Source organism: Heterodontus francisci, chromosome 5, assembly GCF_036365525.1.
Source record: "Heterodontus francisci isolate sHetFra1 chromosome 5, sHetFra1.hap1, whole genome shotgun sequence".
In the NCBI taxonomy this organism is placed as follows: Eukaryota; Metazoa; Chordata; class Chondrichthyes; order Heterodontiformes; family Heterodontidae; genus Heterodontus; species Heterodontus francisci.
Window position 1 is genome coordinate 190,457,416 of NC_090375.1, and position 18,158 is coordinate 190,475,573.

The window sequence follows — 18,158 nt, forward strand, 5'->3', positions numbered from 1 at the left end:
ATAGGGGCACTGGAATTTATGATGAGAAAACAATTGGCAGGGATTACATGCAGAGTAAAATTTCCAATATATTCTGCATAACCTTAATGCTCAGTGTTTTGGGATGGATTTGAACACAATAGTATTTGCGATACACTGATGAATTTATTTTAACACATGCAGTTTTTAAAAATAATATTAGTGTGCTGGCTTTTTTCAGAAATAAACAAAAAGTGCAACCTCCACGATATTATAAAGGATTTGTAGTTTCAGCGTTTAGTAAATGGACTCTAGGGTCTGGTTGCATTGGCGTCATGCCAAGGGCCAGTTGGAGAAAAGAAATGGTGCTGTCTCATTAATAGCTGCCTTCCCTAAATTGTTAATGTTGACAGTCAGCGATTAGTACAGTGGAGGGGCGGGACTTTACAGAACAAGTTGGGCTTGATTCATATTCCTCTGTCACTCTCCTGCCTGGTCGTAGCGTACGTCAGTAATGTAATACAAGAAATTAAACAACAGGGGAAATAGTGTAGAATAATGGCAAAGTTGTAATCTTCACTCCACCAGGCATGTACTGTGCAACCGCTGTTTTTTCTTTGATACCATCTTATAGCAACAGTACTGCACACAAACAAGCTACAAAGTTAATTCAAGTCAACGGAACCCAAGGCGTGTTTTTCTCTCTCTCTCTCAGCATTGGTATATTTGCTCCTAATAAGAGGCGCCTCGGTAAGTTGGTGGTTTCTGCAGAAAGCAGCGTTTAGCATTTTTAATACGCTCATGTATAAAAAAATATCAGATGCAAATATAAAGTGTCACGTAAACTGCTTACGTCTTTGGAAATGATGCCCACACAAGCACAGCCAGAATAATACGCTCAAGTTGCAATTTTTTTATTACAATACATGGAGCTGGGTGATTGGTTGGCCAGGACTATGTGTATATTTACCATAAAATCGTAAAAGGGGTTTCGTTTCTCTAGAGACAGTTACATATTTAGTGGAGTGGATTTGCTGTTGTTGCAAAGGGAGTGATTTGCACAAGCGGTTGTGAGGAAATGAACTGCACTGTAAGTATGATGTAAGGAAAAATTACATTAAGAGAGAGATTAATGTTTTTATGTGTGTGTGTGTGTGTGAGAGAGAGAGCGAGGAGACTGGATACAGCTGCCTTGCATCGGTTCCTTTCCCTTTTGGGGCGTGCAGTAGTGTTTTCTACTTAATTTGCTCCGAGATTGCTGTTGTAGCTTTGAAGGGACAGCAAGCACTGTATTTGTGTGTGTGTGTGTGTACATATATGTCCTTGGACACTACGCTTCTCCTCTGCTGTTGTAAACGGACAGAGAGCAGCACATAATGGATCACAGTCCGGAGCTGAGTTCGCTTTGTTACCGCTGCGCCTTGGGGGCTGAAACACACGCACATTGCCCAGGGTAGCAACATCCAGATTTACATCAAAGCACTTGGAGATTGCAAAATAACAGCAGTGTTGTCTTTTCTAAACTTTGCTTTTATTTTTCAAAGAAACTTCCATTTCATTGTGTGATGAGGGCGATGGGGCTGAGGGAGAGAAGATACAACAAATTGTTTTAATTCACCCACTGCATTTGTCTTGTGGACTAGGCATGTGTTAAATCATTCCTATTAGTTTGTTGATAATGTTGCATTTGATTTTTTGCGGGGTGTCTGTTTCTTAAGATTTGTATCAAAGCACGGCCACATACCCAGCGTTAAGTGCATTAAATTATTCTCAGAGTGTGAAAGCTATAATTGCTGAGCAGTAACCCAGTACTGATCTAATGTTCAACTTCAACATAACTACAAGTTTTGTACCTCACATTCCGACTTTTTGTTTTGGATGCCAGTTCATATATAAGGTTTTCACTGTTTTATTTATGGTAAGGTATCCCAGCAACTACTTTCAGATTGAGTTCTTTGGCCTGCGTGTGAATAAAGACGTTTAAATCAATATATTTATTCATAAATAAATGGCTGTATTTCAGTGGGTGTTCCTGAACTTTTAGTTTATTCATCATGTCAAGGGGTGATAGGGAGGGGTGGAGAAAGAATGAATATTAACTTCTTCTGTAGAGGGTAAACAAGGCTAAACAGCATGCAGCAGCAGTTTACATTGATCCTCACTATTGTCCTTGAGTGCTGTGTGGGTTGTAATGACTTTAAAAAGAACCTTGTACATGTAGATTTGCTCCTTTGAATTATGTCTGACGTGGCTCATGTGCCAAAATGATGCTGTGCAACTGTTAACTTTGGGTCAGTATTTAGGGCTTAAATAATGCTTGTTGTTGAGTTGGGTTTGAGCCTGTGTGCTTTGAATGCCAATTGCGCTTAGAATCTTTAAAATAATATTATTTTATATAACAACTGGAACAGATATGCTAAAAGGCATATGTTTCTTATTCACAGCATACTCAAAGAGGCAAGTTAAATAACACAATCTGTGCTAATGTGTTGCTGAAACCACTTAGAATCAAAGAGAATGTGAAGTACAATTCAGGCATGAAGTCACCAAACTGACTTCATGCCAACTGTGGTGTAACAGAGATCCAAATTAAACCAAAAACATCTAAAACCCACAGTTTTGTTTGTAACCTTCCAGAAATAGTGCACATTTTAATTCATCTGCAGTATGGAGGGGGAAAATTGCTCTTCACACAGAATATAACCCTCGACTGATGATCCTTTACTCTGTACATCATCCCTTACTGAGACTGTTGCTGATTTACACTAGCGCAAGATCAGTAATACTGACCTGTTGTCTGTCAGTCATTGGTACAATTCACGATTAACCACCTGTTCAAATAGACACAGCATCCGCCATCTCCACATCCACAATAACTTACCTCTAAGGATAATGGCATTGACGAGCTTTCAATATTGTAGAATAGTACAGCACAAAAGGAGGCCATTTAGCCCATCAAGTCTGTGCTGGCTCTGTCACAGAGCAATCCAGTTAGGCCCAGGTCCCTCCTGCTCTTTCCCCATATCCCTGCAATATTTTTCTCCTGAAGTATTCATTTAATTCCCCTTTGGAGTGTAAAACTACTAAAGCATATTTGTTTATTTATTTAAAAAATTGGCAACTGTAATGAGCCTATCAGCTGTAAAGTGATACCAGTTAAAAGTAACAACCACATAAAATCTGGATTATAATCTCTGCTTTATGATACTGCAGTTTAGCCAATAAGCAGGTGGCATATAAACCAGGAGGTTCCCAGGTTTAGTGAGTTTGCATCCCGTGAACTTGCTCCAAATTGCACAGACTGCTTTGGTGTATGGTATTGTGGGCTCTTTCCATAGAATCATGGAATGGTTACAGCACAGAAGGAGGCCAGTCATCCCAGCGGATCAGTGTTGGCTCTCTGCAAGAGCAACTCAGTTAGTCCCACTCTCCTGCCCTTTCCCCATAGCCCTGCAGATACTTTCTCTTCCGGTGCTTATCCAATTTCTTTTTGAAAGCCATGATTGAATTGGCCTCCACCACACTCTCAGGCAGTGCATTCCAGATCCTAACCACTCACTGTGTGAAAACGTTTTTCCTCATGTCACTGTTGGTTCTTTTGCCAATCACCTTAAATCGGTGTCCTCTGGTTCACGATCCTTCCGCCAATGGGGACAGTTTCTCCCTATCTACTGTGTCTAGACCCCTCATGATTTTGAACACCTCTATAAAAGCTCCTCTCAACATTCCGTAAGGAGAACAGCCTCAGCCCTAGAACCATTCTCGTCAATCTTTTCTGCACCCTCTCTAAAGCCTTCACGTCCTTTCTAAAGTGCAGTGCCCAGAATTGAACACCATACTCCAGTTGAGGCTGAACCAGAGTTTTATAAAGGTTCAGCATAACTTCCTTGCTTTTAAACTCTTTGCCTCTATTTATAAAGCCCAGGATCCTGTATGTCTCCTGAACCACTTTCTCAACCTGCCCTGCCACCTTCAATTATTTGTGCACATATACACCCACATCTTTCTGTTCCTGAACCTCCTTTAGAATTGTACTCTTTATTTTATATTGCCTCTTCTCGTTCTTCCTACCAAAATGTATCACTTCACACTTCTCTGCATTAAATTTCATCTGTCACATGTTTGCCCATTCCACCAGCCTGTCTATGTACCCTTGAAGCCTTTCATTATCCTCCTCACAGTTCACAATACTTCCACGTTATGTGTTATCTGCAAATTTTGAAATTGTGCCCTGTACACCCAAGTCTAGTTCATTAATATATATCAGGAAAAGCAGGGGTCCTCGCACTGACCTTTGGGGAACCCACTGTATACCTTCCTCCAATCCAGTTTATCACTGCTCTCTGTTTCCTGTCACTGATCTAACTTCATATCTATGCTGTTTCTGTCCCTTTTATTCCGTGGGTTTCAGCTTTACTGGCAAGCCTATTTTGTTGCACTTTACCAAAAGCTGTTTGGAAGTCCATGTACACATCATCACTTCTCTCTGTTACCTCATTATAAAACTCAATGAAGTTAGTTAAACATGATTTGCCTTTGACAAATCTATACTGGCTTTTTATAATTAATCCACACTTGTCCAAGTGACTGTTATTTTTGCCCCAGATTATTGTTTCTGAAAGCTTTCTCACCATTGAGGTTAATCTGACTGGCCTGTGGTTGATTTTTATAAGATTCGCATAGATTGAGTAATGAACAAGTGAGTTCTAACAGCAAAGACAAAGAACTTGTATTTATATAACACATTTCAGGGCATCCTACAGTGAAATACTTTTAAAGTGTGGTCAAAGTCATAATGTAGGGAAATAGAGCAGCCAATTTGCACAAAGCAAGGTCCCAAGATCAGCAATGAATCTGCTTTAGTGATGTTGGTTGAGGGATATATCTTAGCCAGGACACTTCTCTTCCCTTCAAATAGTGACATAGAATCTTTTATGTCCACCTCAGATGCAAGACAGGGCATTAGATTAATGTCTGTTCTGAGAAACGGCATCTCCATCAATGCTACAGAGAAGTGTCAACCAAGATTATATTCTCAAATCTTTGATGTGGTCTTGAACCTACAATCTTCTGCAGCAGAGGCAAGAGTGCTACTCACTGACCCAAGGCTGACTCAAAAATGTTCCCCTTTCTTGACAATACCATGCTTGTCTGCTCCTAACTTCTGCTGTCTGGAGTGTGTAGCCCTTCTAATATGTATGATGTGTGAATAAAGATAATACAACAACTTGTATTTCTATAGCACCTGTAATGTAGTAAAGTATCCCAAGGTGCTTCACAGGAGTGTTATCAAACAAAATTTGACACTGAGCCACATAGGGAGATGTTAAGGCAAGTGATGAGAAGAGGTCAAAGAGGTAGGATTTAAGGAGTGTCTGAAAGGAGGAAAGACAGGAAGAGAGACACAGAGGTTTATGTAGGGAATTCCAGAGCTAAGGGCCCAGAAAGTTGAAGGCGTGACCGCCAGTGGTAGAGCGATTAAAATCAGGTATGCTCAAGAGGCCAGAATTAGATGATATCTTAGAGGGTTGTGGAGGGCCGAGGCCATGGAGGAATTTGAAAACAAGCATGAGAATTCTAAAATCTAGGTGTTGCTTAACTGGGAGCCAGTGTAGGTCAGCGAGCAAAGGAGTGATGAGTGAATGGGACTTGGTGTAAGTTATGACAAGGACAACAGAGTTTTGGATGACCTCAAGTTTATTAAAATGGTCCTGTAACCAGGGTAATGTTACAAAATGAACCAGGAACCAGATTAAGGAGCAGATAATCTGGAATGAATATCGCATGTCTGGTTGACAGGATAAATGGGGTATTAGTGTTCTGCTTTCAAATAAGAAAGACATTGACTGCAATTAAACAACGCTTTACAAATACACATTTTGATTTGCTTGAGTGCCATCTTGCTCTGCAGATACGGTATAAATGTTCCAACATGGCAAAATGACAGCAAAACTTTATAGCCTTAATGACCTCTTGGTTATCTCTTATCTGTCAGGTGAAGATAGGCAATGTTAACAGAAAGTTTGCTAAGAACACTTTTGTGAAGTTATTCATATATAATCACAATAATGACAGTGTTTTGCATAATGGATGTTCTGATTCCTAAACACTATGTTAGCATCTCCATTAGTATCAGTGCCTTCTAATCATTTACTTTCCTGATTATCCTCCAAAATCTTTTGCAAGGTATCTGCTTGTTTACTGTGAACCGAAGGTTCACTGGAGAGATTCCTGGGGTGAGAAGATTGTTCTATGAGGACAGCTTGAGTATAATCGGCCTAAGTTACCAGGAGTTTAGAAAAATGAGAGGTGAAAGTATTGAAACATATGAAATGCTTGGGGGGCCTTGATAGGGTAGATGCTGGGAGGATGTTCCCCCGGCTGGGGAATCTAGAACTAGGGGTCACAGTCTCAGAATTAGGGGTCTGCCATTTCAGACTGAGATGGGAGGAATTTCTTCACACAAAGGGTTGTTTATGAATTTTGGAATACTCTACCCCAGAGTCGTCATTGAGTATATTCAAGGCTGCAATTGATATATTTTTGGATACTAAGGGAATCAAAGGATATGGGGATAATATGGGAAGGTGGTATTGAGGTAGAAGATCAGCCATGATTTTATTGAATGATGGAGCAGGATTGATGGGCCAAATGGCCTCGTCCTGTAATTTCTCATGATGGTTTTATATTCTTATTGTGAGAAAGTACCTCATTGCACCAGCTATTAACATGTAAATTAACATTGCAGCACAGTAAGATAAGACTCCATTGACCTTATTTGTATCGTACTAACCTTCATTTCAGTGCCAAAATTATCACTGTACTGTTATCTAGTGTGGTGGGGGAGGGTACCTCCTTCATTGTTGTGGACTACTTAGAAATTAAATTAACAGTAACAGGTCATTCGGCCCAAATGGTTTATGCTGATATTGATGTTCCACATGAGCCTCCTTCCACCCTACTTCATCTCACCCTATCAGGATAACCTTCTATTCCTTTCTCCCTCATGTGCTTACCTAACTTCTCCTTAAATAGATCTATGCTATTCATCTCAACTACTTCAAGTGGTAGTGAGTTCAACATTCTAACCACTCTGGATAAAGAAGTTTCTTCTGAATTCCCTATTGAACTTTTTATAATTTATACAAATGACTTAGATGAAGGGACCAAAGATATGGTTGCTAAATTTGCTTTGGCAGGAAGAATAAAAAAGAAGCATATGATCTAAATGGTGAGAGATTGCAGAGCTCTGAGATGCAGAGGGATCTGGGTGTCCTAGTGCATGAATCACAAAAGATTAGTATGCAGGTACAGCACGTAATTCGGAAAGCTAATAGAATGTTATTGTTTATTGCGAGGGGAATTGAATACAAAAGTAGGGAGGTTATGCTTCAGCTAGACAGGGCATTGGTGAGACCACATCTGGAGTACTGTGTACAGTACTGGTCTCCTTATTTAAGGAAAGATGTAAATGTGTTGGAGGCAGCACAGAGAAGGTTTACTAGACTAATACCTGGAATGGGCGGGCTATCTTACGAGGAAAGATTGCACAGGCTAGGCTTGTATCCACTGGAATTTAGGAGAGTAAGAGGTGACTTGATTGAAACATAGAAGATCCTGAGGGGTCTTGACAGGGTAGATGTGGAAAGGATGTTTCCCCTTGTGGGAGAATCTAGAACTAAGGGGTCACTGTTTAAAAATAAGGGGTCGCTCATTCAAGACAGAGATCATCAGAGGTTATCAGAGGTAGGTGGAAATGTGGAGTAATCAGTTCAGCCATGAACTTATTGAATGGCGGAGCAGGCTTGAAGGGCCGAGTGGCCTACTCCTGCTCCTAATTCATATGTTCCTACGTTCGTATTTGTTAGTGACTCTCTTATATTTGCAGCCCCTAGTTCTGGTCTCCCCCACATCTTCTTTACGCATCAAACCCTTTCATCACCATAAAGACCTCTATCTGGTCACCCTTCAGCCTTCTCTTTTCTAGAGAAACGAGACCCAGCTTGCTCAGCCTTTCCTGGCAAGTATAACCTCTCAATTCTGGTATCATCCTTGTAAATTTTTATTGCACTTTCTCCAGTGCCTGTATATCCTCTCTTACAATATTGAGCTCAGGATAACCCTATATATGTTTGTGATGGTTTTCATCTAATTTTTGTTTAGTGATGTGGAGATTTGCTCATAAAAGGTTGAGCCATCAAATCTTACTCTTGCCTCTCAGTGGTACTGGAAAATACAAAACATTTACTTGCAGTTTGAAGCTGAGTCTCATTAAATCTGGAACTTATTACTCATTCTTTGACCATTTTACATCAATTCAGAAGTGAAATCCAGTTTTTGAGTCCACTGAGGTGTGTTTTTTTTCTTGATGTTCAGGATTGCGATTAAAAGCACAAAGCACACCTGGGAAAAGGGAAAGGACCAATCAACAGCAGAGTGGCCGTAAAGCTTTTTATTTTGAGATTTCTTCAACCTGTAAGTAGGAAATGAAGTGTTTACCATTTTAGAGAATTTAATCTGTCCTTGCTTCACTCTTGATACTCATTGTTTGGGTTGCCACGTCACAAAATACAGCATCTACCACATTTCAATGGCTATATTACAAACTCACGCTCCCCGGCGGGAAGAAGCGACATAATGGGATAAGCAATTCTACCTCAACTCGTCTCTACAGCTGGCATCCTCAAAGGAGTAAACTTGTGGCTTTTTGAAAAAAATTATAACTGAGGTTCAGTACCTGACCATGAATAAAGGCATTGAAAGAAAAAGCATGGAAATCTGAAATAATAGCAGGAAGGTAAAAAAAGGAAAGGCACAGCAGATTGAAAAACATGCATGAGAGAGGGAAGATGGATTACCATTTCAGAAGAACTCCTTCATCAGAATAGAGCAATAATATATAGAAATTTTTTCCACAGAAGAACAACGATATACACTTGCCCTGTAGTGTACTGTACCTATTTTATACGTTGCAGTGACTGATTGACATTTTTGGTTTATTCCTTTAATTATTTTTAAAAAAAAATTATTTTACTGAACAACTGGAGTGTGTTTAATAATCAGCTTTTAAAAAGAAATCTGCTGCAGTGTGTAGTTTGAAATCGGATGATGAGTTGTTCTAAATTTCAGTGGAAAGTTCATTCTCTAACTCCCAGAGCAAGTCTCTGTAATGAATGTTATTGGTGAGCTTGTGCTAGTACTGACTGCAGGCAGATGTTGAAGAGCACCAAGAAACCTGCTTGTAATGTGATCATCAGATTTTCTGACCTCACTGAACTCTTCTATCTTATTTACGTAGTTTAAAAAGAATTGTGTGGAAGTAGAAACGCTGACTTGCATTAAGATGGGTTCCAAGAAGGTTATGCTTCATAATAAAAGAAACGGTTAGCATTGATTCATGTTATCTGTTAGAAATGTTGATTTAATATTTCTTATGAAATGTATCGGTTATCTGCATTTTACATGCTCAAATTGATTGGTGGTGTGGTCCTAAACAACAGAAATAAAATATAATTTGGACTGGAGCTAGCTGCGCCAAAAAAGTTCCTTTTAATAAGGAGAGTGTATGCTTGATTGGAAATACTATCCAACCCATCTGAGAGCATGTTTAGTCCATGAGATATAGAGATACCTCAAAAGAGGAAATGAGATGTTTAAGAAGCTTTGTAGTGCAGTGATTTAAGGACCCTGATATTGTTTTGTTCAAACATTATTTAACAATTAAGCAACTACATTTCCTATTTTTTTCCTAGAAGACATGAGTAAAGTGCTGTTTTCTGTGAGATTAACCAATTTCTCAAAACCTCATAGAAATACACCACTATAAGGCATAGGAATCCTGCATGTCCAGTGGAACTGGGGTGATGGCAGTAAAAAAAAAAACTATACCCACTCAAATCATTGCAACATAGGAAAAGAAGAAGGCCATTCGGCCCCTCGAGCCTATTCTGCCATTCAGTGAGATCCTGGCATATGTGTGTCTTAACTCCATCTAGCATCGACTGCTTTTTTGTCAGAGTTCCACACTTCTGCCACCTTTCGTGTAAAGAAGTGTTTTCTAACTTCTCTTCTGAATGGCCTGGCTCTGATTTTAAGTTTATGTCCCCTTGTCCGAGATTCCCCAACAGCAGAAAAAAAAGTTCCTCTCTATCTATCCTATCAATTCCTTTCAAAATGCTAAAAACCTCAGTCAAATCACCTTTTAACCTTCTATATTCTAGGAAATATAAACCTAGTTTATGAAATCTCTGCACATAATCTAACCCTTGTAGCCCTGGTAACATTCTGATGAATCTGTGCTACATTCCTTCCCAGGGTGTTAGAGTATTACATCCTTTCTAAGATCCCGACCATTTCCGATATTAAACTGCAGGGTTTTGCAGGTGGGAAACGCATGTATTTATGCACATTGAGTCCCTGTTATGTCAAGAAGCCCCAATGCAGTTTTAACTGGGGTCTCAGCTTTCTCCACTAAGCAGTTTCCTTATGGACACAGACTCTCCCGTTACTGTAAGCAGCCAGTGGAACAAGTAGATCAAAGTAGAATAACAGTCTCACAGTCTATCACAATCAATGCCTTCTATCTAATTGAGGAAGACAGTGAGCCACATTCCTGTCACAGAGCCGGACAGTTACTCTATCGATTGGAAAAGGCCTGGGTTTGTCCCCGGTCTCTGTTGAGTTAGCCAATGAATCATTGGAAGATTTACAGTCCCTGTCAATGTTCCGGATTTGCTAGAATTGGTGGAGTTGAGAAAAGCAGAGGATTTTTACTATTCAACAGCTTTTCTTGGGATTATGGATATTTTTGGACAATGGGAAGAGTACTATGTTCTGCAGCAGTATCCATCTCAGGGGGTTAATTTCCTCTCTGTGATGTTTCTGCAGAAATCATCAGTTCATTGATAAAGAATCCCTTTACTATTTTGGTACACATGGATACAGCTCTGTTTCCTTCGGATGAGATGTTAAACCAAGGGTCGTTATGCCCTCTCAGGTGCATGTAAAAGATCCCAAGGCAGTATTTTGAAGAAGAGCAGTGACGATCTCCCCAGTTCCCTGCCAATATTTAATCCCTCAACCAACATCAGTAAAAACATTCTCACATTGCTGTTTGTGGGAGCTTGCTGTGTGCAAATTGGCTGCCATGTTTCCTATATTACAACAGCGTCAACTCTTCAAAAAGTACTTCGTTGGCTGTAAAGTGCTTTGGAATGTCCTGAGCTTGTGGAAGTTGCCATAGAAATGCAAGTCTTTCCACTTCCTTACCAGCTTTGTACTAATTAGAGAACAAAGATGAGGTATGACTCAAATTAGATTCTGCATAGTGAATGTGTTCCTGATTTATTTAATATTTTAGTCATTTTATTCGAATGATGACAATCATTTTAATGCTGTTTGAGGAAATCGTAAGTCTAGTAGAAGACTATCGCATGGTTCCTGAAAATTCCTGCTGTAATTTCATGTAATTTATATCATTCTCTCTGGGTTTTCATTGAACTGATCTAAACAAATGAACAAAGCTGGCTCATTCTGTTACAAAGATTTATCAAATTTAATGCAGTGGTACCCCAACAGCTTTCTGATGTGAGCATATATGGGGATAAAAATGGATGCGAAATACTTGAAAAGTGTTGTCAGCAGAAATAAATGTACTCTATCAATGTTATATTTATTTTTGGCTTGTTATCTTCCACTATAGCATAGAGAAGCATAAAGTGCAACAGAATTGATTGTTTCACCATCATTTACATAGAATGTACAGCACAGAAACAGGCCATTCAGCCCATCTGGTCTGTGCTGGTGCTTATGCTGCACGTGAGGCTCCTCCCATCCCTTTTCATCTCATCCGATCAGCATAACCTTCTATTCCTTTCTTCGTCATGTACTTATCTAGCTTTCCCTTAAATGCATCTGTACAATTCACCCCAACTCCATGTAATAGTGGGTTTCACATACTAACCACTATCTGGGTAAAGAAGTTTCTCCTGAATTCTTTATTGGATTTATTACTATCTTATATTTATGGTCTTTGCTTTTCTTTGCTTTCAGACAGCAGAGAGTGGGAGTAAAGGGTAGTTATTCAGAGTGGCAGAAGGTGGGAAGTGGTGTTCCACAAGGATCAGTGCTGGAACCACTGCTGTTCACAATTTACATTAACAATTTGGACTTGGAGATCAAAAACACAGGCTAGAATTTTATGTCCCGGCGGTGGCCCCGCCCACCGGCTAAAAGGTCAGGGGCGAGCCTGCCTCTGCCGGATCTGGATGCCATGCAGCGAATTTGCGTGGCCCAGGCTGTTAATTGGACTTGGTTGGCACTTCTGCCTCCTCAGTGCCAGCAGCGCCACTGGGAGTGGTGGCCACTGCTGAGACTGCACCCAGCAAGAGGAGCAACAGGGACCGGTCCCGAAAAAGGTGGGTGGGGTTTCAGGCCTCGCTGAGGACAATCGGCTGGGCCCCAGTGAGGGGGGTGGGAGTTGATCAAGAGGAAGGGGGAGGTGCTCCACCTGGTATTACCAGGCGGCCTCCGCAGTTGGCAAAGAGAGGAGGCCCTTAACTGAAAATTAATTAGCCACTTAAGGGCCTCAGTTGGCCTGGGGCAAGCAGGCTGTTTGTAACCTCTCCCGCTACTGGTAAAATGGCAGCAGGGGCGGGTAGACGACGGCAATGGCACCCCCCGCTTCCCAGTCGAATTTATGCCCCCCACCCCTGCCTCCAGCTTGCTCCCAGGGGGCGTAAAGTTCCAGCCACAATTTTTAAATTTGCACATGGCACCAAATTGGCGGTGAGTGGAGGGGTTTGGTGGGATAGTCAGTACTGAGGAGGACTGCAACAAGTTACAGGAGGACAGTAATATTCTTGCAGAATGAGCAATTATTTGCAAATGATGTTCAACACTGATAAATGTGAGGTAGCACATTTCGGTAGGAAGAATAGGGAGGTCACTTATTAGTTGGAATGTTCGAGTCTGTATGGGGTTCGAGGAACAAAGGGATCTCGGAGTACAAATACACCAATCACTAAATGTTGCACTATAGGTTAGCAAGGCCATAAAAAAAGCAAACAAAGCACTAGGCTTTATTTCCAGAGGGATAGGATTGAAAAGTAGGGAATTAATGCTCAACCAATTGAACCTTGGTTCGACCATATTTAGAGTACTGCGTGCAGTTCTGGTCACCATATTATCAAAAGGATATAGAGACACTGCAGAGGGTGCAGAGAAGATTTACAAGGATGATACCAGAAATGTGTGGGTATACATATCAGGAAAGGATGAACAAGCTGGGCCACTTTTCTCTTGCAAAAAAAAGGCTGAGAGGTGAGATCTTTAAAATTTTGAAAGGTTTAGATTGAGTGGATACAGACAGAGTGTTTTTACTTGTGGGGAAGAGCATCACTGGAGGCCATTAATATAAGATCATCACCAAGAAATCCAATAGGGAATTCAGAAGAAACTTCTTTACCCAAAGAGTGGTGAGAATGTGGAACAGGAAATGGTTGAAGCGAATAGTATAGATGTATTTAAGGGGAAGCTGGACAAACATATGAGGGAGCGGGGAATAGAGGGTTAAGATAATAGATTTAGATGGTGAAAGATGGGAAAAGGCTGAACTGCAAAATAAACGCTGGCATGGACTGGATGGGCTGAATGGTCTGTTTATGCACCGTATATCCTATGGAATCCTGTGTAATATAACCTCTTAGTTCTGGCATGAAGAGAAAAACTCCATTAACAATATGTATGTAATACAATGCTTTAGAAACTGGGGTGACTGATGTGACACAAGGATTGAATGGATCCAGAGTAATAAACCTATGTGCACTTAGTTGGAGGATAGGATATGCATATTATTATTGTAAGTTAATTGAAAACACTTTTGTATGGGAGTGCTGATGTTTATTGAATGCCTTTGTTCACTATGATCGACAGACTATTAGTAAATCTCCGTAGTGGGGCAGCTTATTTTATTCCAATATACAAATACCACATTTTCTTGATTGCAACCAGGCGGTCTTTATTTTCTTAGCAATGTACTAACAAATCACCCCCTTTCCTCCCCTTTACTCAACAGTTGTGGTCAAATCATGTGGGGGGTTTTTTGAGTCATAAGTTTTATTTCCTCAGTTTTGGAGTCTCTTTGGGATTGTTAACTACACTTAATAAATTCTGTAAGGTAGACAGTTAAGATAACCTTTCTTTCCAGCATTTTCGCAGATATAAATAGAACAAGCAAAAGTCCAGTTCTTTTTATCCCTCTGTTCAGTCCCCATTGATCAAGCACAATTTCTGGTCGAGTGCCTTTTTTTATATTGACCAAACGCGTGTCAAATCTGTTGAGAATTTGACTAGTGTTTATGACCATAGATGACTCAAAGTGGCCATTTTGAATTGGCTTCAGACTTAAAAAAGGCCTCAGACCATTGGCCTACTGAAACAATGTGGAGTAGGCCAGTAATTTTGGTCTCTTGTGCATCTCTGATTTCCTTCACCCCATTGTTGGTGGCTGTGCACGCAACTGCCCTGGCTCTAAGCTCTGGAATACCTTCTCTAAATCTCTTCACCTCTTTAACCTCCTGTTAGGATGCTCTTTGAAGCCCATCCCCTTGACCAACCCTTTGGTTCCTTGTCCATGATATCTCCATATGTGGCCTGGTGTCAAATTTTTTCTCTCAGTTGCTCCCGTGTAGTGCCTTTGGGATGCTGTTAACTAGGTTAAAGGTGCTATATAAATGCAAGTTGTTATACTCAGCAGGTCAGGTAGCAGCTGTGGTGAGAGAAACAGAATTAACGGGCTGGATTTTATGATCCTGCTGCCAGGAGTCACAGCGGGTGCGCGAAATGGCGGAGTTCCCACAAGTGACATCAGCAGCCGTGCCGCCGTGTTTACGGAAAAGGCGGCCATCCCCTCCAATCACGTGGTGGGGGTGGCAATGGAAGCACCATTCACGCCTTGTTTAAAAGGCTGCCAGCCCTGCATATAGACTCTCCCAGCACTGATCAGCAGTGTATTAAAGCAATACCTCTGTCTTTGAATTAAATCTCTCAATCAATAAGCAAGCCGCCAGGCAACCATGTCAGATGCCCGATGTCAGATGTCAGAGCAAGGGTGGCCCCACAGTTCAGTGATGCCTCGCTGATCTCTGTCAATTTTTGCTCTGCAGATTGCCTACGGTGGCTGTATAGTTGGCATTAATGTTGGTTTGACAACTTTTCCAAAAGTGTGAGCCTTCACAACCATGCCAACGTCATTTAAACTATTGGCTCTCCTGACAAACACAGCCTATACATTTTCAGATCTCCCCCCTTCACACACAATCCCCTTTCAGATTCAGCACAGTGGCAATACAAACCCCACTTCCCCTGAGCTGCTGGCAGGGGAAGAGTCAAAGCCGTGACCTTGCCAGTGCTGTAGGAGATGCCGCATAGGGTTTCTGCAGACCTTATCTGTTTAGGTTGGAGAAGTTGGGACTGTTTTCCTTAGAGAAGAGATGGCTGAGTGGTGATTTGATAGAGGTATTCAAAATCATGAGGGGTCTGGACAGAGAAGATAGAGAGAAACTGTTCCCACATGTGAAAGGATTGCGAACAAGAGGGCACAGATTTAAAGTAATGAGTACATGAAGCAAAAGCGACATGAGGAAAAGCTTTCTCACGCAACGAGTGGTTAGGATCTGGAATGCACTGCCTGAGAGTGTGGTGGAGCTTTTCAAAAGGGAATTGGATAATTATTTGAAAAGGAAGAATGTGTAGGGCTACAGGGAGAAGGCAGGGGAGTGGCACTAAGTGAATTGCTCATTCGGAGAGCTAGTGCAGATACGATGGGCTGAATCACCTCCTTCTGCGCACTGGCAGTTCTGTGATTCTGTGGGTGAGCTTGAAGGCAGGATTAGGAGGAAATACACACAACTTGGCACCAGGTCAGTGGGCCGACACATTCCCGCCTCCAAGTGATCTTCCCAGAGATCAGTCATCACTGACAATGGTTACAGTCCCAATTTCTCCAATCTGTCTTCATACTTAAGTTCCTCATCCCTGGAACCATTCTTGTGAACTTTTTCTGCACTCTTTCCAGTGCCTTCACACCTTTCCTGAAGTGTAGCATCCAGTTCCCCAGAACTGGATGCAATACTTCAGCTGAGGCTGAACTAGTGTCTTATACAAGTTCAACTCTTGTACTCTATGCCCCTATTAATAAAGCCCAGGACACTGTATGCTTTATTAACCACTCTCTTAACCTGTCCTGCCACCTGCAATGACTTATGCACATATAGACCCAGGTCCCTGCTCCTGAACCCCCTTTCGAATTGTACCCTTTATTTAATATTGTCTCTCCATGTTCTTCCTACCAAAATGAATCACTTCACATTTCTCCGCATTGAACTTCAACTGCCACTTGACAGCCCTCTTGTACCCTTGCAGGACTGGGATGATTCCACCCTGAAAGAGCAATTCAATTAGTCCCAGTTCCTCTGCTCTTTCCCCAAATTTTTCCCTTTCAAGTATTTATCCCATTCCCTTTTGAAAGTTCCGATTGAATCTGCTTCCACCGCCCTTTCAGGCAGTGCATTCCAGATCACAACAACTCGCTGTGTAAAAACATTCTCATCTCCCCTCTGGTTCTTTTGCCAATTATCTTAAATCTGTGTCCTCTGTTTACTGATCTTCCTCCCAGTGAAAACAATTTTTCTTTATTTACTCTATCACCACCATTCATGTTTTGAACACCTCTATTAAATTTCCCCTGAACCTTCATGTTCTGAGGAGAACAACCCCAGCTTCCTTGGCCTGCCCACATAAAACTGAATCCAACCTTTAATGCAAGCAGATTGGTTTCAGATTTATTTGTATGTTGAGGAGGCTGAATATGACTTTGAGTCTCAGGATAAATGATATATAAATCTCTATGAATTCAAGTATATTATGGCTTCACCTAATTTCACTGTAAATTCAGACATGTCCAGTGTACATGCACAGCAAGTGACCAGAGCGGTGAGTTTGTGTCCACCCATATTCTGCTCACTTTGGAGGAAAGCAAGAGTAAACATATTATCACTGAACCTGCTCTTGGATCCCAAGTGCGTGATAAGATGGTGACCACTCCTTCAGGTGTCATACTGTTCCAATGGGGTATGCTGTTCATTTCTTGGTACAATTGCTTGTGCCAGCCAAAGACATTGTGGTTTAAATACTTTTCCTTGATGTTGTCAGCTACCCTCAGCATACAGTAAATTGCTGATGTGCATTATTCTACCTGGCCAAATGCAAAAAAAAAACAAACCACTTACATAGATTATCTTTTCATTTGAGTTTTGTCTGTATGACCAAAATTGAAGCTTTTTTAAAAATTCATGATTTACAGCCTCACCTCCCCTCAATTTCAAAGGAGTGATGTGGCAAAACATGGCAAAATCTGTTGCAAGACGTATCATGCGCAGAGAAGGGGCCCCCAATCTTATCTTGCTGCTGCAAAATTTATTACTTTTAATTTATTCTTTTAATGAAAACGAAGATTTAAAGAAGAAACCTAAAAGTCTCAAGGAAGTTTGTGTTGCAGCCAACAAAGTGGGCTTTAGGTCCAAATGCAGACTGCTGCTCTTTTTAATTCCTGTCTGTAAACTCATTGTTGCAGCATTAGTCTGCAGCAATGCAAGAGGTCGATACTTTATCTTATTGGGACATGTCACGACTATCTCAGAGGATTGTTTTCATTCATAGGCCCCAAGAGTTGGAGAATAAATGATTGCGATCATGTGTGTTGAACAGGGCTGTTGTGTCACAGTGTATATTCTCTCATCCTTGTTTTCAAACCCCTCCATAGCCTTCGCGCTTCCCTCCTGCCCTCCTCCCAATCTCAAACCTCCTCCAGCCTACAACTCTCTGAGATTTCTGCGCTCCTCCAAATCTGGCCTCTTGCGTGTTAAGAAACTCTTATCAATTTTGTTTAACAGAAGATAAAATGGTGTACTGCTAAGAAAAAGTGTGTTGTTGCTAATTTTTTAATGGACAGCGAAAGCATCGACTATACATAACTGTTACATAAAACGAGGGTTGGGACAACTCTGTCCTATGCCAGATGCGAGGTCAATCTGCATTCTTCCAAAGGAAATTTAATAGGAAGCTTTGTTGATTTAATAATGCATTCTGCTGCCATATTTTATTTTCTATACCTAGTTTGCTATGTTAATGGAAGTTTTTTT

The 18,158-nt window shown here is 41.0% G+C and overlaps 1 protein-coding gene across 8 annotated transcripts in view; it reads left to right on the plus strand.

Annotated features, from left to right (window-relative positions):
• The first annotated feature begins 497 nt into the window (after positions 1 to 497).
• Positions 498 to 18,158, plus strand: part of znf516 (zinc finger protein 516) — a 258,381-nt gene continuing 240,720 nt past the window's right edge. For 4 of the 8 annotated variants that reach the window (XM_068032502.1, XM_068032497.1, XM_068032494.1 and 1 more), the window contains exons 1-2: positions 906 to 1,048; positions 8,335 to 8,433. The gene's annotated coding sequence lies outside the window, so the exon portion shown is untranslated. Of the gene's footprint in view, positions 709 to 905; positions 1,060 to 8,334; positions 8,434 to 18,158 lie in introns of those variants that run through there. The other 4 variants (XM_068032496.1, XM_068032495.1, XM_068032499.1 and 1 more) reach the window with 4 other exon arrangements.